Consider the following 22640-nt stretch of genomic DNA (forward strand, 5'->3'; position numbering starts at 1 on the left):
GTGTTAGGTGACGTGCGGAGCACACGTGCTAGTTTTTGCCTGAAGAGATTCCACACGTCTTTCACATCGTCACAGACGAAACGATGTTCTTCGGTGTCGACGACATCGCAGCTGGGACAGTTTGGTGTGTGTGCCAGACGTATCGCGCGCAGTTTAGAGTTGGTGGGGATTTTTCTATTGACTGCGAGGTACCACGTCGATCGCACATTGGATGTTAGATGGGGGTCAGATATGTTTTCCCATATGTTTTTCCAGTTATAATGTCGAAACTTGTTTTCTATTCGATTGCGCAATTTTCCTCCCAGCAAGGTGTTGTAAACCTCCTTAACCTGATATATGTCCTTCTCCGGTATTCTATGGCGTACATAGCTGTATTCCACAAGAAAGTGTTTATAGTGGTACAGCTCGTGGGAGATGTGATGCACATCGATTGGTGGATCTCTGCTGACTGGGGTGATTTCACGTAAGAGATGAGCCACTAAGGTCCGCGGTGATCGTTGCCACTGTTTATAAGTTTTGCTAACGTATAGCGCTTGCGCTTTAAGGTAGATGTCTGTTAGGTGTAGCCCTCCATTGCGTGTCGATAGCGTCAAGGTATCATAGGAAACCTTAAATATCTGACCTCTGTTGACAAAATAACCAAGCGCTGCTTGCATTTGGCGTGCTATGGTGCGTGGCAGAGGAAGCACTTGAGCAACATAGTTTACTTTGGAGGTTATATAGGTATTGGCTAGTTGCACTTTTTGTATTGCATTTAAATTACGCAAGCTGTGTTGTTTTATGCTTGCTCGTAACGTGGCAAGTAATTTTCTGTAATTAAGAGCGGCTGTGCGGCGGATATTATTCGTATATTCTATTCCAAGGCATTTTAGTTTTTCCACAGTGTTGATACGTCCAGCGGCTCTGATCTCTATGCCCCTACCAAGATTCATAATACCAGATTTATTGCGGTTGAGTTTAGCTCCTGACGCCAGTTCGTAGGTCGCCACAACTTCAAGTACTGTAGCCACCTCGCTTTCGTCAGTCACAAGTACCCCTACATCGTCCGCGTAGGCTTGACATATGATCTTCTGTCCGTGTATATGTAGTCCACGGAGTTGCCGAGTCAGGGATACTAAGAGAGGTTCAAGCGCAATCGCGAAAAGCGTCATGGACATGGGGCAACCTTGTCTTACCGAACTGTGAATATTGATCGGGTGACTGAGTTGTCCGTTGACACTGATTCTTGACGTGCTATTCGTCAGTATGTTTTTCACGGAGGCTATAATTTTCTGTGGGAAGTGCATGGATGTCATACACCGGAACAGGTACGAATGATTAACTTTATCAAAAGCTTTTTCAAAGTCAAGCGACATCAGAGCACAGCGAATGTTGCAGGCTTCCGATATCGCTATAATGTCTCAAAATTGGTTGTGTGGTCGTACCCCTAGACCAACGAGCCTGTTCGTTACGGCTAAGCGCTGCACATGACTGACGCCTCCGTTCTTGGTATCACCATGCAGAGCTGCTGCTCACCCAGCGTTCTCCCTGGCTGTTGCGGTTTGATTGTTTTTATCGATGTCTTCTACTATAGCATCTTCTAGAATCGGACGGAGTTGGTAGCCGATGCCCTTGCTTACGCAGGAAAAATCTGTTGCTACTACGGGTTTCCAGGTAGCACAGCAGCAGAGCCGTCGTTTCCGTGGTGTAGCGGTTATCACGTCTGCTTTACACGCAGAAGGTCCCCGGTTCGATCTTGGGCGGAAGCAAGACCTTTTTAAACCCGTTTTCGGATTCCATTTCCGAGAGAACGTCACGTCTGCGTATGCAGGGATAATAACTGTCGTGTGCTACACGGATATCGCGTCATTTTACTGTCAAATGCTCTTGCTCCCATAGTGCACCGGTATTCAGTAACTCAGAACGCTCGTAGCTCCATTCTGGCCGGCAAAATTTATAATCCATTTCTTCAGGACTACTTCAAGTGCGCTTCATACTGGCTTTCCAGAGCTTACTGCACTCGCCTTGTCACAGCTCTGTTGAAGTGTGAAGGTAACGAAGTGATTGCTTTTGATGACATCATTTGCAATAGCGACTGCGCGAATTGACGGTACCTCGTACGGAAAGCAAGAGTAGCTGATGCTACTGAGGACTCGGCCGCGAGCAATTCCGACGACTTCTTGGGCTCTTATTCGTGATGGCATTCAGACAGGCAACGGTGCTGTCGATTGTTGCATACAAATGAGAAATACCTGCATTGTGTCTGGCGTGAGGTCAGTCGCTCGACGGCGCGTTTCGGCGCGGGCCCGCCTGTTGCCGGCGCGCCGTAAGGCACGGAAGCTCGCACTGGGGCGTATCGCTTTGCAGTCGGGTGTGCCGCGGCAGTCCTCACAGGGGAAGTGATGCGTCTCTCATAGCCTCTCCTTCCCAAGTGGCTCTTTCCGCCTTCCCGTGGTGCCAGATGTCAAGCTTGGCATTCTGCCTTGCGACAAAAGGGAGAGCTGCGACCCAACCCGATGCGAAAGCGAAGGGTGCGTGGCACAGGGGGAGCTGTGTCGAGGGACCGAACACCAGTCCCTTTCTGTTCGCAGGGCACAGACCAGCAGGTGCTCTGCATGCCGGCGACTTCGTTTGTCGGCGTGGGATCACGGCGCGAGTCGGCAAGGGTGCTTCGCCGCGCCCCTGGGTAACCGGGGCGTGTTCTGCCAAACCCAGGAGGTGGTGATATCGCCTGGGCCAGTTTAGATGGGTCCAGACCGCCGAACGACTGGGGGACCGACCCACCACCTGAGTAGGAGTGGGTCCTTGGCCTTCAGGTGGAAGCTCGGGCTAGTAGGCGGCGAAGGACGAGGGGTGCATCCGCCTCTCCAGAGTGCGGGGTGCACTTGCCGAGGAGCGTCGTGTGAAATCGTCGACGACGAGGCCTTCGACGAGGACCAGTGCGCTGGCAACGGCGCGCTGAACCTGACAGCTCAGGAGTGCCCTTGACCTAGGGGCGAGGTTGGTGGGCGAGCTGCAGAAGTCCCCCCCCCCCCCCCCCCCATGCCAGAGGAGCCGGTCCGGGGAAAGAGACGGGCTCCCATCTTTTATCACTCGTTCACAAACATGGCTGATTCAGAAACGAGTGATTCTAGTGCGAATTCGAGGGCGTCGATTGCGACTGTTCCTACCTCACAGGAGGAAGCGGAACAGAACGAGCAAAACACACTCGAAAGACATACTAAAATTAACCAAATCCTTGACTCGAGTGTGAAAAACGGCAAAATCAGCCAGGCTGCAGTTCTGGCAATCAAAAATGAGCTCGCCGCTTGGGCTATCGCAAGTGCAAAGCTTGAGGGGCGACTCGAAGAACTTGAAAAAGAGAACAACAGACTAAGGCAGCAGCCAACCAAAACTTGGGCTGCAGTGGCTGCACAAGCAGTCACAAAACCCCAAACCACTAAAGAGACAATTGCTAAGGTAACTAAAAGGCCGGACACGGCGGTCTTTTTAAGACCCCTGCCCGGACAAACGGTCAAAAAAGTACAGGAAATATTCACTACTACAGTTGATCCTGCTAAGGACAAAATTAAAATTAATAAAGTCAAGACAACAAAAAACGTAGTAGTAGTTGACGTAGCGACCGAGGAAGACAGAGATAAAATCCTAAATAATACCAAATTGAATACGGCTGTCAAATGTGAGCCACCTAAAAAGCGAAATCCGCTGGTGATCCTCTATGACGTACCAGTGGCATTAACAGAATCAGATATCTATGAGACACTGTATAACCAAAATTTTGATGATATGGAATGGGAAAGTTTCAAAAACGACTTCAAATTACGCTTCAGAACAGGGCCCCGGGAGCGTGACGTCGTACATCACGTTGCCGAGGTCTCGGGAAAGATGTGGCGTAGAATCACCACTATGGGGAGAGTTTACATAGGCTTTCACGCTATAAACGTGCGAGATTACTTAGTGGTTCCAAGATGCCACAACTGTGGCGACTTAGATCATATACATAAGCATTGTGAGAGGAGGCCGGCCTGCTCCAAGTGCGGGTCAGAAGATCATACTAGGAAAAGTTGCAGCAAAGCTGGAATATGCATACCCTGCATAAAGAGAGGCAAAAAGCCATGTAACGCAACCGGCAGAAATTGCCCTACCTACAGGATGCTTGAGCAGAGACTCATAGCTCGAATCGACTATGGCTGAGTCCCCAAATGGGAACAGGAAGCCCAAACGAAAGTCTCCCAGCAAGCGGTTGAGGGATGCATTAAGGGCTAATAAATTCAAAGAATTTATACAGAAGATCACTAGGCCACATCTTGTCATTACAATGAAAGATGTCTGTATTCAAACAGATCCTTGTGAGCAGAATGAAGCACCCTCCCCTCCGAATCGGGGACAAAGGTCGCTTAAAGATCAAGCACGACCACTTGGGCATCCTGTGGTAGGGAAATTGTTGGTGACTGAAGTCCCGAATACAAAAAGTCAGGAAGAGCAAGTACAAGAAAATAAAATAAGTAGCACTAGTGTACCAACAAACATAGGTACACCAATAAGCCCACCGATAGAACGAGGGCCAGGAATAGATCCTGCCAGGATTTATCCCAATCTGGAGCACGCTTTACAGCTGTCTAGACTTGAAGAGCCGGCCACTCTCACAACAGCCCTGAGGCATGTGGTGCGTGTCGGCCACGAATATGGCAGAGACATTACCTTCCCAGTGATGGAGGCTGTAGACAGAATACAGCTTAAGACAATGAATCTCCCCACAGATTTTGGAGCCCTGCGAGACCTGGTTAAGAAAGTCTCTGAAAGGCGCAATGAAAAGTTCGACCTCAATGAACTATATAATCAATCTGTCATCACCAACGGCAGAGTAGCACACGACTGGCGCAAAAACTGGCCAGAGTCTCATATACATACATACTACCCACGTGAGCCAGTTAAGAGTGGGACAGATAAACGCTCATAACAGTAAATTGGTTTTGCAGGAACTCCGGAAGGTGGTGGAGGAGAAGAGTCTAGATGTAGTCTGCATACAGGAGCCATACTCCCTGGCTGGACGGATCCCGTTCACCGCAGCCAATTGGCAACAAATCTATAACGCAGGGGAACCAAGAGCCGCAGTCTTAATCATAAACAAAGCATTGAGAGCCACCGTATTAGCGCAATTTTCGGATGACCACTGCAACGTCGTGGAGCTTCATTCACCCACAGGGGTATTATACCTGGTCAACATGTACTTCCAGTATGGAAGGCAAATAGATGAATTCTTGGATAAGCTTGTGCAAATAGCCACGGCGTTGCGAGGACAGAAAATTCTTGTGACTGCGGACATCAATGCAAAATCCCCCCTGTGGTTCAGTGGTACTCAAGATGACAGAGGAGAGAAAGCTGTCGACACCATCATGTCACTACAACTTATGGTCGCTAATAAACAGGGAAACCCTCCCACCTACACCGGAGGGGGGGGACATGGTACAAACATTGACGTTACCCCTGTAACGCCGAACCTTGCAACAAAAATATCGAATTGGACAGTTTGGGACCAGATTACCACAAGCGATCATAACCTCATAACATTCACCATTGGAGACAGCGAGTGCCACTGGGACACGGGGTGGGAAACGCAGCTCAATTATAACAAAACTGATTGGGACCGGCTGGCTAGGGAGTGTGACATCCCTGCATTACTGGAGGGTGATGTCAATATAGAAGAATACGCCCGAGATCTCACAAGTGCGATAACTAGGGCAGTTAAGGCAGCTGTACCAACCAGGAGGAGGGCTATCGCGGCCGCCCCTTCACCATGGTCACCCGAACTGGGGCAAATGCGCCAAGCAGTACGGAGGGCGAGGAGGTATTACCAGCGGTGTGTCGTCTGGTACGAAAAGCAGCGATGGCTGCAGATATACAGAGAAGCCAAAGAACAGTTCCAACAGGAACTCAAGGCAGTCAGGACGAGGAGCTGGGAGAAATACGTGCAAAGCCAATTGGCTACAGACCCTTGGGGACTACCTTACAAAATAGTAAGGGAAAAAATTAAATCACCTATGGTACTATCTACCGTCAGGAGTGGGGACCGGATGACGGAGACCTGGCAGGAAACTGCGGGAGTCCTACTCCGTGCCCTATTACCTGACGATAGAGAAGAAGATGATTCTGAAGAACAACAGAGAATAAGAAGAGAGAACCAACGGGTCTACGAAAATAACCGTGTGGTCTACCCCTTCTCTGAAGAAGAGGTAAACTCCCAAATAAAAGCGCTCAAAAAAGGCAAAGCTCCTGGCCCAGACGGCATTACTGCGGAGGTGATACAGTACCTCGCCCCCCAGCTGGTGGCACCTCTCACTCAGCTGTACAACGAGTGTTTACGGCTTCGGACCTTCCCCTCTATTTGGAAAAAGGCGAATGTAGTTATAATCAAGAAGGGCCCGGACAAAGACCCCAAAGAAGCCAAGTCGTACAGACCCATATGTCTGCTGGACTTGTTGGGCAAGCTTTTTGAGAGGTTGCTGGCAGACAGGTTGGCTGCACACCGAGTCCTGTGCGGGATGAGTGACAGGCAGTTCGGTTTTCGGACGGGGCGGTCTGCGTCTGACGCAATCGCCCTGGCTGCGGATGTCTGTGACTCTGCCCCGCACAAGTACATAGTCGGCATCATGGTGGACATCAGTGGCGCCTTTGACAACCTGTGGTGGCCTTCGCTCTTCTCCTGCTTGCGGGAGAAAGAATGCCCAGGGCCGCTATATGGCTGTCTGAGGAGCTATTGTGAAGACAGGGAGGTCTGGTTATCGGCCCCTAGCGGCAAATTCAGTAAGAAAATCACCAAGGGGTGTCCTCAGGGTTCAGTCCTGGGGCCACTCTTTTGGGATATAAACATGGAGCCACTCTTGGAAGAACTAAAGAGCAGTGAAGATGTGCTAGAGGTCATAGCCTACGCAGATGACCTCCTCCTGCTGGTCGGCGGCCCAAGCCGCGAAGATCTGGAGCCGAAAATAGAAAGAGCTATTACAATATTGACCACATGGTGTCACAAAACTAAAATGACTATAGCACCCAATAAGTCAACTTACCTGCTGCTCAAAGGCCAACTCACAAGAAATCCTACCGTAAGAATAAATGGCCTACCGGTCATTAGGCGCCGTGAAACCCGGTATCTTGGTGTCATCGTCGACGAGAGGTGGAACTATGCATCGCATATAGACACTGCAACGCAAAGAGCACTCACAGTACTACATAACCTAATAGGAATAGGACATAAAAGATTCCACCTACCACCTGATCTTATTAAATTATACCATAATAGCATTCTCACATCCATAGTAGGTTACAGGTCAGCGGTCTGGGCATACAGGCTCACGAGGGTCATGCCTGCCGTGGCCGTAAGAAGAGTGCAGCGAAACATGCTCCTACGTTCAGTGGGTGCATACAGAACAACTCCAGGAGGGGCACTTTCAGTACTAATGGGGCTATGTCCACTGGACATAAAAATCAGGGAGCAGGCCACCTGGTACTGGATAAAGAAAAATCGAAGGGAAGAAATAGAGGAAATTATGGGGATATACGTAGGGGACAAACAAAGCATCAGAAGAAGGGGCATGGAATTATGGCAAAATCTCTGGGACAATGATGAAACTGGCCGAAGGACACACGAACTGCTTCCCAACATAAAAGAACGACTAGAACTCACCTATATCAAACCAACAAGGGGACTGCTGCACTTTCTTACTGGGCATGGACCCTATCCGACATATCTTTGTCGGTTCGGGAAAAGGGCAACACCAGCGTGTGACTGTGGAGCAGTGCTGGGCACTCCAGACCATGTGGTGTACGAGTGTCCCCTCTTCGACGATGTTGCACAACAACTTAGGGAACAATTGCCGAACAACCACACGTACCACTTGCTCAGGCACGAAAACACATTCAATATCTTGAACCACCTAACAAATAAAATATCGAGTAAAGTCCTCAGAGAATATCTCGAGAACAATCGATAAATAAATAAACACCAGACTTGTCGCGTACGCCCCCCGGTTCCGCCGGGACGTGGACTTGGCCAGCCGCCTCACGGCTGGAATCCGCCAGGTTTTCGGAATAGGTTGGGGGGTAGTACATCACCACCGGACTTGACCACGCACCGAAAACGACATTAGACATAAGATTAGTTATAAAATCAAACTAGGGTAATAGAATTAGTATAGAACTGCAGCGAATACGTCATCGGCCAGCCCAGTGCCAGGGGCACTCCCACTGGGATTAGCTCAGTGGGAACGGCCAAAAAGTAGGTTTGTATCTATCCTGGCACATTTGTAACGCTGCAGGTAGAATAGTCACAATAATAACAACCATTAGCAAGTAGTATCACAATCAAAACAAGCTAAAATTAATGAATATTATACAAACAGTAACATAGTATAGTGAGTATGGTAGATTAACCTCCATAGTGGTGATAGAGTATAGCAAGAAAAGCCTGTAGTGTTAAACATCAAATTGCTGCAGATAGAACTTAGACATAGTTAAATATAGGACCTACTAATGTATTTAGGTAGTAGGTTACATTGTAACATGATAATGATGAAATAAAGAATTTTTTTTTTTAAAAAAATACCTGCATTGTGCGTTTCCGCAAAGTGATTTTTACGCCAAAGTTGCGATCGTCCTACAAGTTGTGTCAGATGTGGAGCTCAGAGCGTAGCAGTTTCCGTGGTGTAGCGGTTATCACGTCTGCCTAACACGCAGAAGGTCCCCAGTTCGATTCCGGGCGGAAACACTTTTTCGTCGCACTCAACAAGACACTTGCTACAATCTCTACTGTGACCATTTAAATCAATTTCAAACGTCCCACCACCAGGGTGCAGATGGCTCAAATGATACATGAAACTCTTTCAGAATCGGCCACTTGGTTTTTGTGCTTACCTGGAGGGCTGGGAAAATGCGGAACAGCCGCCGGCATGCCGGTAGTTGCCACACGTTTGCACAAAACGCAAGGGCTCGTCCGGGATTTGAACCCGGGACCTCCTGCACCCGAAGCAGGAATCATACCCCTAGACCAACGAGCCTGTTCGTTACGGCTATGCGTTGCACATGACTGACGCCTCCGTTCTTGGTATCACCATGCAGAGCTGCTGTTCACCCAGCGTTCTCCCTGGCTGTTGCGGTTTGATTGTTTTTATCGATGTCTTCTACTATAGCATCTTCTAGAATCGGACGGAGTTGGTAGCCGACGCCCTTGCTTACGCAGGAAAAATCTGTTGCTACTACGGGTTTCCAGGTAGCACAGCAGCAGAGCCGTCGTTTCCGTGGTGTAGCGGTTATCACGTCTGCATTACACGCAGGAGGTCCCCGGTTCGATCTTGGGCGGAAGCAAGACCTTTTTAAACTCGTTTTCGGATTCCATTTCCGAGAGAACGTCACGTCTGCGTATGCAGGGATAATAAATGTCGTGTGCTACACGGATATCGCGTCATTTTACTGTCAAATGCTCTTGCTACCTTAGTGCACCGGTATTCACTAACTCAGAACGCTCGTAGCTCCATTCTGGCCGGCAAAATTTATAATCCATTTCTTCAGGACTACTTCAAGTGCGCTTCATACTGGCTTTCCAGAGCTTACTGCACTCGCCTTGTCACAGCTCTGTTGAAGTGTGAAGGTAACGAAGTGATTGCTTTTGATGACATCATTTGCAATAGCGCTTGCGCGAATTGACGGTACCTCGTACGGAAAGCAAGAGTAGCTGATGCTACTGAGGACTCGGCCGCGAGCAATTCCGACGACTTCTTGGGCTCTTATTCGTGATGGCATTCAGACAGGCAACGGTGCTGTCGATTGTTGCATACAAATGAGAAATACCTGCATTGTGCGTTTCCGCAAAGTGATTTTTACGCCAAAGTTGCGATCGTCCTACAAGTTGTGTCAGATGTGGAGCTCAGAGCGTAGCAGTTTCCGTGGTGTAGCGGTTATCACGTCTGCCTAACACGCAGAAGGTCCCCAGTTCGATTGTGGGCGGAAACACTTTTTCGTCGCACTCAACAAGACACTTGCTACAATCTCTACTGTGACCATTTAAATCAATTTCAAACGTCCCACCACCAGGCTGCAGATGGCTCAAATGATACATGAAACTCTTTCAGAATCGGCCACTTGGTTTTTGTGCTTACCTGGAGGGCTGGGAAAATGCGGAACAGCCGCCGGCATGCCGGTAGTTGCCACACGTTTGTACAAAACGCAAGGGCTCGTCCGGGATTTGAACCCAGGACCTCCTGCACCCGAAGCAGGAATCATACCCCTAGACCAACGAGCCTGTTCGTTACGGCTAAGCGCTGCACATGATTGACGCCTCCGTTCTTGGTATCACCATGCAGAGCTGCTGCTCACCCAGCGTTCTCCCTGGCTGTTGCGGTTTGATTGTTTTTATCGATGTCTTCTACTATAGCATCTTCTAGAATCGGACGGAGTTGGTAGCCGATGCCCTTGCTTACGCAGCAAAAATCTGTTGCTACTACGGGTTTCCAGGTAGCACAGCAGCAGAGCCGTCGTTTCCGTGGTGTAGCGGTTATCACGTCTGCTTTACACGCGGAAGGTCCCCGGTTCGATCTTGGGCGGAAGCAAGACCTTTTTAAACCCGTTTTCGGATTCCATTTCCGAGAGAACGTCACGTCTGCGTATGCAGGGATAATAAATGTCGTGTGCTACACGGATATCGCGTCATTTTACTGTCAAATGCTCTTGCTCCCATAGTGCACCGGTATTCAGTAACTCAGAACGCTCGTAGCTCCATTCTGGCCGGCAAAATTTATAATCCATTTCTTCAGGACTACTTCAAGTGCGCTTCATACTGGCTTTCCAGAGCTTACTGCACTCGCCTTGTCACAGCTCTGTTGAAGTGTGAAGGTAACGAAGTGATTGCTTTTGATGACATCATTTGCAATAGCGACTGCGCGAATTGACGGTACCTCGTACGGAAAGCAAGAGTAGCTGATGCTACTGAGGACTCGGCCGCGAGCAATTCCGACGACTTGTTGGGCTCTTATTCGTGATGGCATTCAGACAGGCAACGGTGCTGTCGATTGTTGCATACAAATGAGAAATACCTGCATTGTGCGTTTCCGCAAAGTGATTTTTACGCCAAAGTTGCGATCGTCCTACAAGTTGTGTTAGATGTGGAGCTCAGAGCGTAGCAGTTTCCGTGGTGTAGCGGTTATCACGTCTGCCTAACACGCAGAAGGTCCCCAGTTCATTCGAGTCGCAGCCACGGTGCGGGACGGACGTGTGGCGGCAGCGCTGGCGCTTTGATGTAAACAACAGCTGTGTCGCTGGTACAAGGTCTGTTTTGTATCGCTTCTTTCGTTCTTGCGACTTGTGTAGCCTTTATTTGAAGACAGAATGAATACGGTTAATGTTTTGCGGAAAGATACGATCAAATTTGCATTTGACAGAAATTTTGTGAGACCGAAAGCGTTTGAGATTAAGCAGTGGTTTATGGAAAAAGTACAGATTTCTGTTGATGATGTTGTTGGCGTTCATTTATCCTTTGTTTCAAATGCTGCTTTTGTTAAATTGCAAAGTCCTGACTTATGTTCTTTTATAGTAGATAAATGTGGTGGTGTCGTGAAGTTTAATCATTCCGATGGGTCTGTCAGTGATGTTATCGTTTCTCATGCTGGACTCGGCATCAGAACTATTCGAGTCTTTGAGTTGCCCTTCGAGATTCCGGCCGAAGAGATAAATAAAGTTCTTAGGCCATATGGTAGGATTATTTCGAACATTGCAGAGAAATGGTCAGAGTCCTATATGTTTCCAGTCTTGAATGGCGTTCGTCAAATTAAGATTGAGCTTCAGAGGCATATACCTTCATATATCACTGTGTGTGGCTATCGAGCTCTCGTTATATATGACGGACAACCCCGAACTTGCGCTCTCTGTAATTCGACTGAGCACATTAGAAATGAGTGCACTAAGCGACGTGTTCCACAGCTCCCGGCTGCGGACACTGCAGTTTCAGGCCCGGCGGTTAGTCTCAAGTTAACCTACGCGGCCGCTGCATACACTCGCGACCCCGCAGTACCGGCCCCCGTAGGGCATGGGGAAGCTTCCTCTGCACACGCGGTACCCGAGAATAACTTAGTACCGAGTCTCGGTGAAGCTGTTCGGGAAACAGACAAGCGGCCATCACTTGATGAAACACGTGAGATCTCCATTACGACTGAACGTCTGTCAGGTGTGCAGCAGGAGGTACTGCCCACCGCGGGAATTGCCATTGCACGGCATTCTTCGACTTTCCCACACGGGGGTCCGACGGCTTCAGATCAGTCAGAAAAGGGTACTGCAGGTCCACTAGTCCTACATACAGAGGCAACTGACGGGCCAACGGGGGAAACGTCGAATGGAGGAGAAGTGGGAACTGCAAATGCGAACGACCACCACTGTGTGCAGGAATCAGATACTGGCGAACCGCCTAACGTTCGCAATGAGCTGGTGACTGTACCAACCATAGGGCCTACAAACGACACTGCCAACAGAAATTTAGATAAACAGAAGGGACAGAAGTCGTCAGAGGATTCCCCCACAACCTCAGCGGGAAAATCTCCCGACTCGTCTCCTGTGCGATCCCCAAGGAGAAAACGAAACTCCAAGAAGCGGAGATTGGCTCATGAAGCTGCCGAGAGTTTGGCTCCTGCTTTACGAGACAAGCTCCGGTCCATACAGGGGAAAGACAAGGTGTTGGAAGGTTCTCCTCCGGCAAGTGCCGACGAGGGCCCTGCAGCACACGGCAGTCTTATGCAGTCTGGAAACGGACGCCAACCATCCTCTAATGAGATTAACACTACAACTGCAGATGTCGTAGAGGCACCCGCGCTCGATCGAAGTACTTTAGGGACCAGACTGGACTGGGCAGAAGAAGGAGAAGAATGTTCTGATGAAGATATGGAAAAAAATTCCCTAAAAGACGAAGACAACTTTTATTAACAGAGTGGGCTTACCAAATGTAATGTGCCATAAGCAGGAGGGATACGGACGGGGCGGGAGTATTTATTCATCCTTAGTACAACTTCAGCTCGAATAACTCATATATCAGGATGCAACAAACGTATCACGTGACTACATTAAACATCAATAAAATACAGAATGAACTTAAAGTGGCTGCTCTTAGAGACTTTTTATATCAGTCCGACACTGATATTGCATTCCTACAGGAAGTTCAAGTTTTGGATCTGTATGTAGCTGGGTATAAACAAGTTTTAAATGTAGCTCCTGAGTGTCATTGTGGGACAGCGATCCTTGTCAGGGAAGGGATTGAACTGAAAGATGTGTGTTTGTTAGATTCAGGGAGGGGCATTAGATGTACAATTTTTAATACAACTTTTATCAATATCTATGCTCCATCGGGAAATAATGCTAGATCTGAGAGGGCTAGGTTTTTTAAAAGTGACATTTTAACTTTACTTAAAGACAACCCAAGGGAGGTTCTCATCGGCGGCGATTGGAACTGTGTTTTAAAGGAAAAGGACCAACGTCCAAATTTTAATAAATCCGGCGAACTTGATGGTCTAGTCCACCACATGAAATGGAAAGACGCGTGGGACATAAAATATCCCACTGCGGTCCGCTTTACCTATGTCAGTAGTCGGTCGCAGAGCCGAATTGATAGGATCTATGTTTCCTCGAACTTAGAAGACAAAGTCTCTGCAATTGAAGTCGTACCCACTACTTTCTCCGACCACCTAGGCGTACGATGCAGTGTGAAATTAATGAAGCAGAAGACGTACTGGGGTAGGCCTCTGTGGAAATTGAACATCACAATGTTGGTAGAGAACTCTCTCGCGGATCTCATAGCGGTGACTTGGCAGGCCTGTCTGAGGCAGCGTTTTAAATATAGAACTAATATAGAGTGGTGGACCTCTGTTGCCAAGAAAAAATTACGAGCTACTCTGATAGAGTACAGTAAAGATCGAGCGAGATGGGTCCGAAATACAATTGAATTCCACTATGCTTGCTTAAGCGACCTCTACGAGCAGCCGATGACTCAAGACACTTTTCTACAAATTAACAGAACCAAAGCACAGCTCCTAGCTCTCAGGAGGTCACAGTTAGAGGGTTTAAAAATCAAATCACACACACCGACTGTTGTCGAAGAGGAAACTACCTCAATATATCATCTAATCCGCCATGAACAACAAAGGAGAAGAAATTTTATTGAATACCTCCGAGCAGAGGACACGAGCGTCCTGACAGATCAAAAAGACATTTTGAATGAGGTTTTTCGATTTTATGATTCCCTTTATGGTGAACGGCCGATTGACGAACCGGTAGTGAGAGACTTCTTATCCACGTCTAACATTGCGAACACATTAACGGAAGAGGATAACCTCGTTTTTAGAACAGCAATCACCGAAGACGACGTTTTCGACCTATTGAAGTCGTCACCTTCTAAGAAATCACCTGGCCCTGACGGATTGCCTTTAGAGTTTTATAGAACTTACTGGCATGTAATTGGTAACACTTTCACTGCAATTGTAAATGAAGTCCTGCATGGAGAGGCCGTCCCGCCGGAATTTAAAAAGTGTATCACTGTGCTTCTTCCGAAAGGTAGGTCCACAGAAATAAAGGATGTTGGTAAAATGAGACCCATAACCTTACTGAATTCTGATTACAAAATAATAGCGCGGGTTTTCAAAGAGAGATTACGGCCGGTCTTCGACAAGGCCATAGGGTGTTATCAGACCTGTCTTCCTGGACGCAGCATGTTCAAGACTGTCAGTGAATATAGGGACATAGTCGCCATCTTTTCCAACACAACTGAACCAGGCGGTCTTGCTTTTATAGACTTCGCCAAGGCGTTTGATAGGGTCAACCACGGATACCTTTTTCAAACCTTGAAGTGTATGGGATTAACTGCTCCGAATGTGAAAATTTTAGCTAACATTTTAACAGGTATCAACACCAAGATCTGCCTGAATGGACACTATACTAAGGATATTTTGATCAGAAACGGAGTCCCACAAGGGAGTCCATTATCCATGATGCTGTATGTTGTTGCACTGGAACCTCTTTTGAAACGTTTAACTGCTGCTTTAGATGGCATCGCCGTATCAGGCACGAAGAAAGTTACCAATGCTTACGCTGACGACGTTGGTGTGATAATAAGAAGCAATGAAGACATACTGCATTTAACAGAAAATTTGCGGCTTTACTGCAACGCAACGGGTGCCGTAGTAAATGAGGCGAAGAGTGCGTTTTTACCTCTTAACGGTCTCACGGAAGCTCCGATTGCTTGGGCGAAATGTGTCGACCATCATACAGCCCTGGGTGTCACCTTTTATAGTTGTCCCCTCCGCACGATTGCCTCAAACTGGAAAACAATGTTGGACAGGATTCGAGGTGCTCTCCTGTTACATCATTTGAGAGAGCTCAATATAAAGCAAAAAACTAAACTTGTAAACCTTTCCGTTCTCTCTAAGGCCATGTATGTGGGGCAAATTTTACCCATCCCTAAAGGAATAGCAAAAGCTATTATGTCGACAGTTTGTCGCTACATTTGGCAAGGAGAAATTTTTAGAGTCGCTGCTGCAATGATTACCTTAACACCGGACGAAGGAGGACTTGCTCTAACGGATATACAGACGAAAACTACTGCCTTGTTTATTAAGCGGTCCCTGCACCTCATTGAGGACTACCCGACCGGCGTAACATCACAATTGTTCAAATTTTTTAGACCTGCCAGTCTGAAGCCACCTATCAATATCAGCACGATCAATTATAAATTGAAACATATTAGATTTTACTATTTGGAGATCAGCTACATGGAATCCATTTTACACGACATACATAGGCGGAACTGCCGCTACCTGGTCGATCGTTTAAGATCAAAATCTACCCACCATAAGCAGGAGACAAAGTTTCCACATCGCAACTGGAAACGCATTTGGAGCAATCTCCATAATAAATTCCTTCCTACAGACGTCCAGGTGGCATGGTATAGGGTAGTAAATGATATCGTTAGTACCAATGAAAAATTATATTCCATCGGACTTTGCGATACAAATAAATGTCTACAATGTTCTGAACTTGACACCTTATCCCATCGGTTCCTTTGTCACGGATATAGAGACATATGGAACGACCTTCGGAAGCAGATTTGTTTCGTTAACCGGACTGATGGTCGAGAAATTACATTGGATGCTATATTTTTCCCGGATGAGATTCTCTTTCCTCCACAAAAGCACAATGTAGTATTATGGCTCCTGGGAAATTTTATATACTACGTTGTAAATCAACAAGGACATGACAATATTCTGGAATATACGAAATTTATACGGGGACAATATTACAGACTGTGTCGTACCAAGGATCACAAAAAGAATTTCGGCAATATGTTGAACATTCTCTTCGAGAGACATGGAGTGGGCTAACTGAATACAGTTCAGCGCCACACTTAGAAGAGTGCTGACGTAGGGGATAGCTGTTGAGGGCGAAGTACGGTGGGGACTTCGAGGGCCCCAGGGCCGCTACGGTAGCCGAGAAGGCCTCAACAGAACCCTAAAAAAGCATCACTTCCAGGTGTCCCATCAGGCGGAAGCATGCTCGCCCCTACTGGATTTGAAACTCGTCGATCATTAAGTATTTACATATATATACTATTTACTTTTCTTTTTCTTAAGAAGGCATTTCTTCAGTTACAAAAGGGACGACGCATACAGTGGCCCAAGTATTAAGGAAAATGTACAAGAAGGCTTGTACGTCCCTTCCAACAATTTTTATTTTACCATGTTTGCAGGAAAACGCATTTTGGTTAACTAAAATTCATAAAGTAACGAAAGACTAAAGCGAAGAAGTTAGCCGAAGAAGGCACACAAGGTGAGCGTATGGATGGGCTGTATGGGGAGAAGGGAGGCCCAAAAAAAAAAAAAAAAAAAAAAAAAAAAAAAGGTTCGATTCCGGGCGGAAACACTTTTTCGTCGCACTCAACAAGACACTTGCTACAATCTCTACTGTGACCATTTAAATCAATTTCAAATGTCCCACCACCAGGGTGCAGATGGCTCAAATGATACATGAAACTCTTTCAGAATCGGCCACTTGGTTTTTGTGCTTACCTGGAGGGCTGGGAAAATGCGAAACAGCCGCCGGCATGCCGGTAGTTGCCACACGTTTGCACAAAACGCAAGGGCTCGTCCGGGATTTGAACCCGGGACCTCCTGCACCCGAAGCAGGAATCATACCCCTAGACCAACGAGCCTGTTCGTTATGGCTAAGCGCTGCACATGACTGACGCCTCCGTTCTTGGTATCACCATGCAGAGCTGCTGCTCACCCAGCGTTCTCCCTGGCTGTTGCGGTTTGATTGTTTTTATCGATGTCTTCTACTATAGCATCTTCTAGAATCGGACGGAGTTGGTAGCCGATGCCCTTGCTTACGCAGGAAAAATCTGTTGCTACTACGGGTTTCCAGGTAGCACAGCAGCAGAGCCGTCGTTTCCGTGGTGTAGCGGTTATCACGTCTGCTTTACACGCGGAAGGTCCCCGGTTCGATCACGGGCGGAAGCACGACTTTTTTAAACCCGTTTTCGGATTCCATTTCCGAGAGAACGTCACGTCTGCGTATGCAGGGATAATAAATGTCGTGTGCTACACGGATATCGCGTCATTTTACTGTCAAATGCTCTTGCTCCCATAGTGCACCGGTATTCAGTAACTCAGAACGCTCGTAGCTCCATTCTGGCCGGCAAAATTTATAATCCATTTCTTCAGGACTACTTCAAGTGCGCTTCATACTGGCTTTCCAGAGCTTACTGCACTCGCCTTGTCACAGCTCTGTTGAAGTGTGAAGGTAACTAATACTGAGAAACTCTTATCTACGCTCAGTCTTGTATCCCACCCTTTGGTTGTCGTCGTCGCTAATCAGATGAAGGTAGACTGCTCCACGATTGAGCTTCGTCTCCACTCACGGTGCACATGTCCTGCAAAGACAACCTTTCTTTTCCGTTGCATGCAAGATTACTGTCGGCTCTTCTACAGCAATCGACCTATGTAATTTACTGGTGTCAGATTCTTGCCATACCAAACGGTCCCTTCATGACCGTAGTGCTACACAAAGCGTGCTGCGGCAGGCATTTCTTCTTCATTGCAGAGCTGCAAACGTGGGTGAGCTCCACCTACTCTTCCGCACGGTCAAAACGGCAGGGCTCGTACGGGATTTGAACCCGGGACCTCCTGCACCCAAAGCAGGAATCATACCCCTAGACCAACGAGCCAACTACTGGTAGCGATGAAGGTCATCCCAAGCAGTCCAGCTCCGAGGAACTTTCATGTAAATCAGAAAGAATACCGCTTTCTGAAGGCAGCGCTCACCACTGTTGGGAAGAATATTAAAGGCCATGAATATAGAGTGAATAATTTCATCGCGCTCTGCAGATGAAAAGACGGTGGTGTTTCACTTTCGTCATGTGGTTTCTCAGTGTCAAGGGAAGGCAAATGCAATAAACAAAAGAACATCGGGAATCCGAAACACCAACTCATAACGAAAAGACTGCGGAATAGACTGCAAGCAAAACCTCCAGAAGACGACTCCTGAAGGCGTCGGTGCCGTAAGAATTATTCCGTGCAGCAACGATCATCTAGGAAGTATGTCGCTCCACCACACAACTTTTTTTGATATTGTTTTACCTAAATTTCCATTACCTGTTCGTTACAAGAATGCCGTGTGGCTTTCACCCGGTCTGCTTCGTCCAGCAGCGATAGTAGTAAGTAAATAGACCACAGTATCATTAAAAGTAGGTCAGACACAAAAATAGGAGTTGCGTGTAGGTCATGTTATTCTGCTTTCAAATGCATTTGTCTGGCTGGGAGTAGTGGCGTACTCCTGTAATCCATGCGTCCGGGAGGCCGTTGTTGTGGGAGAGATCTGGGAACAACTACAGATTCGGCCGTTTCATCAGCTCAGGAACGACCGCGATGCTCTCATCGAGCTCTGCAGATTGACCAGATTGCAGTGCGGAATTTTCGGCTAGTGGTGGCTCGGGGTTAAGAGAAGTCGAGAGCTGTGAGCAAAACTACATCGGGAAACCGAAACGGACGACTCATAACGAAAAGATTGCGAGATGTACTGCGAAAGCAAAACTTCGAGAAGACGAACTCTGAAGCCGTAGCTGCCTTAACAATCATTCCGTGCAGCAACGATAATCCGGGAAGAGCAAGGAGTGGGTACCGCTCGACCACACAACAAATTTTGTATAATGTTCTACTTATTTTACATTTGCGTTTCCAGATCATCACTAAAATACTGTGTGATTTACACGTGGTTTGCTTCTTCGGCGCGCCAGCGGTGGTCTGTCGGGGCCTCCGTGTAGAGCTACCGCTGAGCCCAGGCTCCCTGCTGCTAACGAAGTGATTGCTTTTGATGACATCATTTGCAATAGCGACTGCGCGAATTGACGGTACCTCGTACGGAAAGCAAGAGTAGCTGATGCTACTGAGGACTCGGCCGCGAGCAATTCCGACGACTTGTTGGGCTCTTATTCGTGATGGCATTCAGACAGGCAACGGTGCTGTCGATTGTTGCATACAAATGAGAAATACCTGCATTGTGCGTTTCCGCAAAGTGATTTTTACGCCAAAGTTGCGATCGTTACAAGTTGTGTCAGATGTGGAGCTCAGAGCGTAGCAGTTTCCGTGGTGTAGCGGTTATCACGTCTGCCTAACACGCAGAAGGTCCCCAGTTCGATTCCGGGCGGAAACACTTTTTCGTCGCACTCAACAAGACACTTGCTACAATCTCTACTGTGACCATTTAAATCAATTTCAAACGTCCCACCACCAGGCTGCAGATGGCTCAAATGATACATGAAACTCTTTCAGAATCGGCCACTTGGTTTTTGTGCTTACCTGGAGGGCTGGGAATGCGCGGAACAGCCGCCGGCATGCCGGTAGTTGCCACACGTTTGCACAAAACGCAAGGGCTCGTCCGGGATTTGAACCCGGGACCTCCTGCACCTGAAGCAGGAATCATACCCCTTTTTTTTTACGCCTTAACCATTTTTTTTTTGAAGCCAGGTATCCTAGCCACTTTTTTTTTTTTTTTTTTTTTTTTTGACGGGAATCGAACCCGGATCAACTGCTTTTTTTGTTTTATTTTTAATTTAAAGCTTTCAGTGTCAGATAAGCGTCGGCAATGAGGGCAGGGGTCAAAAAATGCTGAGGTCTGGCCTCAATGCCGCCCCTCATCCGTCACCTAATTGCAGAATTTCCATTTGTTGCGCGCTTTGTATTTTTAATTATAAATTGCCATCTCGGCTAGGCTTCATAATTGAAAAAAAAAAAGAATTTGAATTTAAGTGCTGATTGATGACAATCGTTAAATAAATGAATTTCTTCTCTTAATAAATGTGGGAAAAAATTTCGGGACTCCCTTCATTTTTGCGACTTAAATGCGGTGCTTAAATTTAAAGATGAACTGAATCATATAGTGTTCTTTGCTTCTCCGATTATTGTTGTATAAAAGAAAGTCTTTTGTTTGCTCTTCGCTGTCATCCGATTCCCAGTTGCTCGAAGACAATTTTGAGCATGTTGCCATACGTCTTCTTATGGCCTGGATATTTAACTATTCTATCATATTCATTTTTCAGGTACATATGAAAATCAATGATATTGTCGGTCCCTAAGTTATTAACGACATAGCTAACGTATGTTCCCATTAACCAATGAATTGAGTTATTTTTGGTGGCAGGGAAATATTGTATCTGTGGCCGGAGAAGTATCAGAGGCTGAAAATTGTCGGTGGATGATCTTGTCAGGAAAGCCAATTGGTCTCTCAACCATTTCCAGTTGTCCATATGCCCAGCACACGTGAATCTGTGGACTGTGGTATCGAGGAGATTACATTTGAGACAAAGGTTTGTTTGGCTAATCCCGATGGAGTGCAATCGTTCGTTGGTGCTAACTATATTGTTGACCGATTTGTACCATGATGTTTTGGCGTCGGAGGAGAGACCACGCAGGTTGATATTCTTCCATATAGTAGCCCAATCGTAATACGGATATTTTTCTTCTATTTTATTCTTCCCTTCATTTTTCTTTCTGAGACACATAATTGCTCGGGCCGTTAACTGCCGCGAATTGGTTATTTCGCTATTGATATAACTCAGATCGACGAAAAATGTACGCACATGACGAAGACGGGGATTGATTTTGTGCACATCAACTGGCGCGTGGAGACTTGCAGGTCTAAGAATTTCAAATAGCTTAGTTGTAATGCTTGTAGCGTTTTCATTAAGAAGACTAGTGGTCCGTTTGAGGAAAAGAGCAGAGGCCTTGTTCTTAATGTCAGTTAATCCCAGACCTCCATTGCTGGGATCTAGGGTAGCTGTTCTCCCAGTCACTCTAAACACTTCACCTCGCCATAGGTAGTTAGTGACGATTGACATTATCTTTCCAGCGATCATGGTGGGAAGTGGAAAGAGTTGCGCAGTATAATAAGCTTTTGATAAAAGGCAATTATTAACTAAATGAATTCTCTGATACTGTGAAACGTCCCCTTTTAACAATTATACACAGGACTGTGCTTAACCTGACACACAATATTTTTTTTAGCGCAACGCGATCTGACTTTCAACACACAATATTTTGTTAGCGCAACGCAATCTGACTTTCAATAATCTCTACAAGAGAATGGCCCTGACTAACATTAAACTATACCTTTCGCAAATCACTCACCTCACAAAAATCTTCGCTGCTCAAGCTACTGCAATACAGCGAGCGCCACTACTGCCAGCTAAATAAAAGATTCAAACTATGGAAGGCACTAACTACTGATAGGGATAGTTAGCAAATGAAAGATATTAATAGAGAAAAAAGAATGTATTTACCTTTATATCATTATATGTATATATATATAGAGAGAGAGAGCAGTTCATGACAACTTCCAAAACTCCGCCATCTCTCTCCCCACATCCACCACTGCTGGCGGCTCACCTCCAACTGCGCAACGCTACGCGCTGTTCACAGCCAGCTGCCTAACACTACAATGGTTGAGTATTACAACAATGCAAAGCAGCCACAGACTGCACACGGCACAGCCGGTGATTTTCATACTGAGGTGGCGTTACCAATAAAAAAAACTAAACAGCCTACTTACATAGCCCCCATGCTCCCCACAAAAAATTTTACAAATTGGGTTGGGCAGTGCCCAATACAGATTTGAAAAAAATTTTCATAATTACAATAACTAAGAAATCAAATGCACACACTTATTGATACAATGTTGGTCAAAAGCTAAAATTTTCTCACAGTCCATAAAGACAGTCTTGATCATTCATCACATTGCAGTGTTTTTCTCAAAGTCTGAGCAGTAAAAGAAAATGCACACGGAAGTAGTGGAATTTCATGCAGTCTTGAAGAAGTATCGTTGTCCTTCCAACGGAAAGACAGTGCTGACTCTTGACATGCTGACAGGTAATGGGCCACAACAGAGCAAACCCACAGCGGAGCCAATCGAAGTTTTGAAGAATATCGTTTGGTAGGTCATCACAGAGCAGACCCACTGTAGTCCTGGTAGAGATTACGGTATTGGTGGGCCACCAGAGGCGCAGACCCACTGCAGTCCTTGTAGAAATAATGGTATTGATGGATCATCAAAGATGCAGACCCACTGTAGTCCTTGTAGAGATGGCCAGCAGC

At 46.8% G+C, this 22640-nt stretch overlaps 9 non-coding genes across 9 annotated transcripts; 5 read left to right on the plus strand and 4 right to left on the minus strand.

The window, feature by feature from the left end:
* Positions 1-1675: 1675 nt before the first annotated feature.
* On the plus strand, positions 1676-1748 carry Trnav-uac (transfer RNA valine (anticodon UAC)). Its single transcript has one exon. It is a non-coding gene; the product is annotated as a tRNA-Val (tRNA).
* A 6919-nt stretch (positions 1749-8667) lies between these two features.
* Positions 8668-8740, plus strand: Trnav-aac (transfer RNA valine (anticodon AAC)). The gene has a single exon. It is a non-coding gene; the product is annotated as a tRNA-Val (tRNA).
* Positions 8741-8957: 217 nt separating this feature from the next.
* Trnap-cgg (transfer RNA proline (anticodon CGG)) lies at positions 8958-9029 on the minus strand. The gene has a single exon. It is a non-coding gene; the product is annotated as a tRNA-Pro (tRNA).
* An 879-nt stretch (positions 9030-9908) lies between these two features.
* On the plus strand, positions 9909-9981 carry Trnav-aac (transfer RNA valine (anticodon AAC)). Its single transcript has one exon. It is a non-coding gene; the product is annotated as a tRNA-Val (tRNA).
* A 217-nt stretch (positions 9982-10198) lies between these two features.
* Trnap-cgg (transfer RNA proline (anticodon CGG)) lies at positions 10199-10270 on the minus strand. Its single transcript has one exon. It is a non-coding gene; the product is annotated as a tRNA-Pro (tRNA).
* Positions 10271-17134: 6864 nt separating this feature from the next.
* On the minus strand, positions 17135-17206 carry Trnap-cgg (transfer RNA proline (anticodon CGG)). The gene has a single exon. It is a non-coding gene; the product is annotated as a tRNA-Pro (tRNA).
* A 234-nt stretch (positions 17207-17440) lies between these two features.
* Trnav-uac (transfer RNA valine (anticodon UAC)) lies at positions 17441-17513 on the plus strand. The gene has a single exon. It is a non-coding gene; the product is annotated as a tRNA-Val (tRNA).
* A 635-nt stretch (positions 17514-18148) lies between these two features.
* Positions 18149-18220, minus strand: Trnap-ugg (transfer RNA proline (anticodon UGG)). Its single transcript has one exon. It is a non-coding gene; the product is annotated as a tRNA-Pro (tRNA).
* A 1411-nt stretch (positions 18221-19631) lies between these two features.
* Positions 19632-19704, plus strand: Trnav-aac (transfer RNA valine (anticodon AAC)). Its single transcript has one exon. It is a non-coding gene; the product is annotated as a tRNA-Val (tRNA).
* Positions 19705-22640: the final 2936 nt, after the last annotated feature.

The sequence above is a fragment of the Schistocerca nitens genome, chromosome 2, assembly GCF_023898315.1.
Source record: "Schistocerca nitens isolate TAMUIC-IGC-003100 chromosome 2, iqSchNite1.1, whole genome shotgun sequence".
Taxonomy (NCBI): Eukaryota; Metazoa; Arthropoda; class Insecta; order Orthoptera; family Acrididae; genus Schistocerca; species Schistocerca nitens.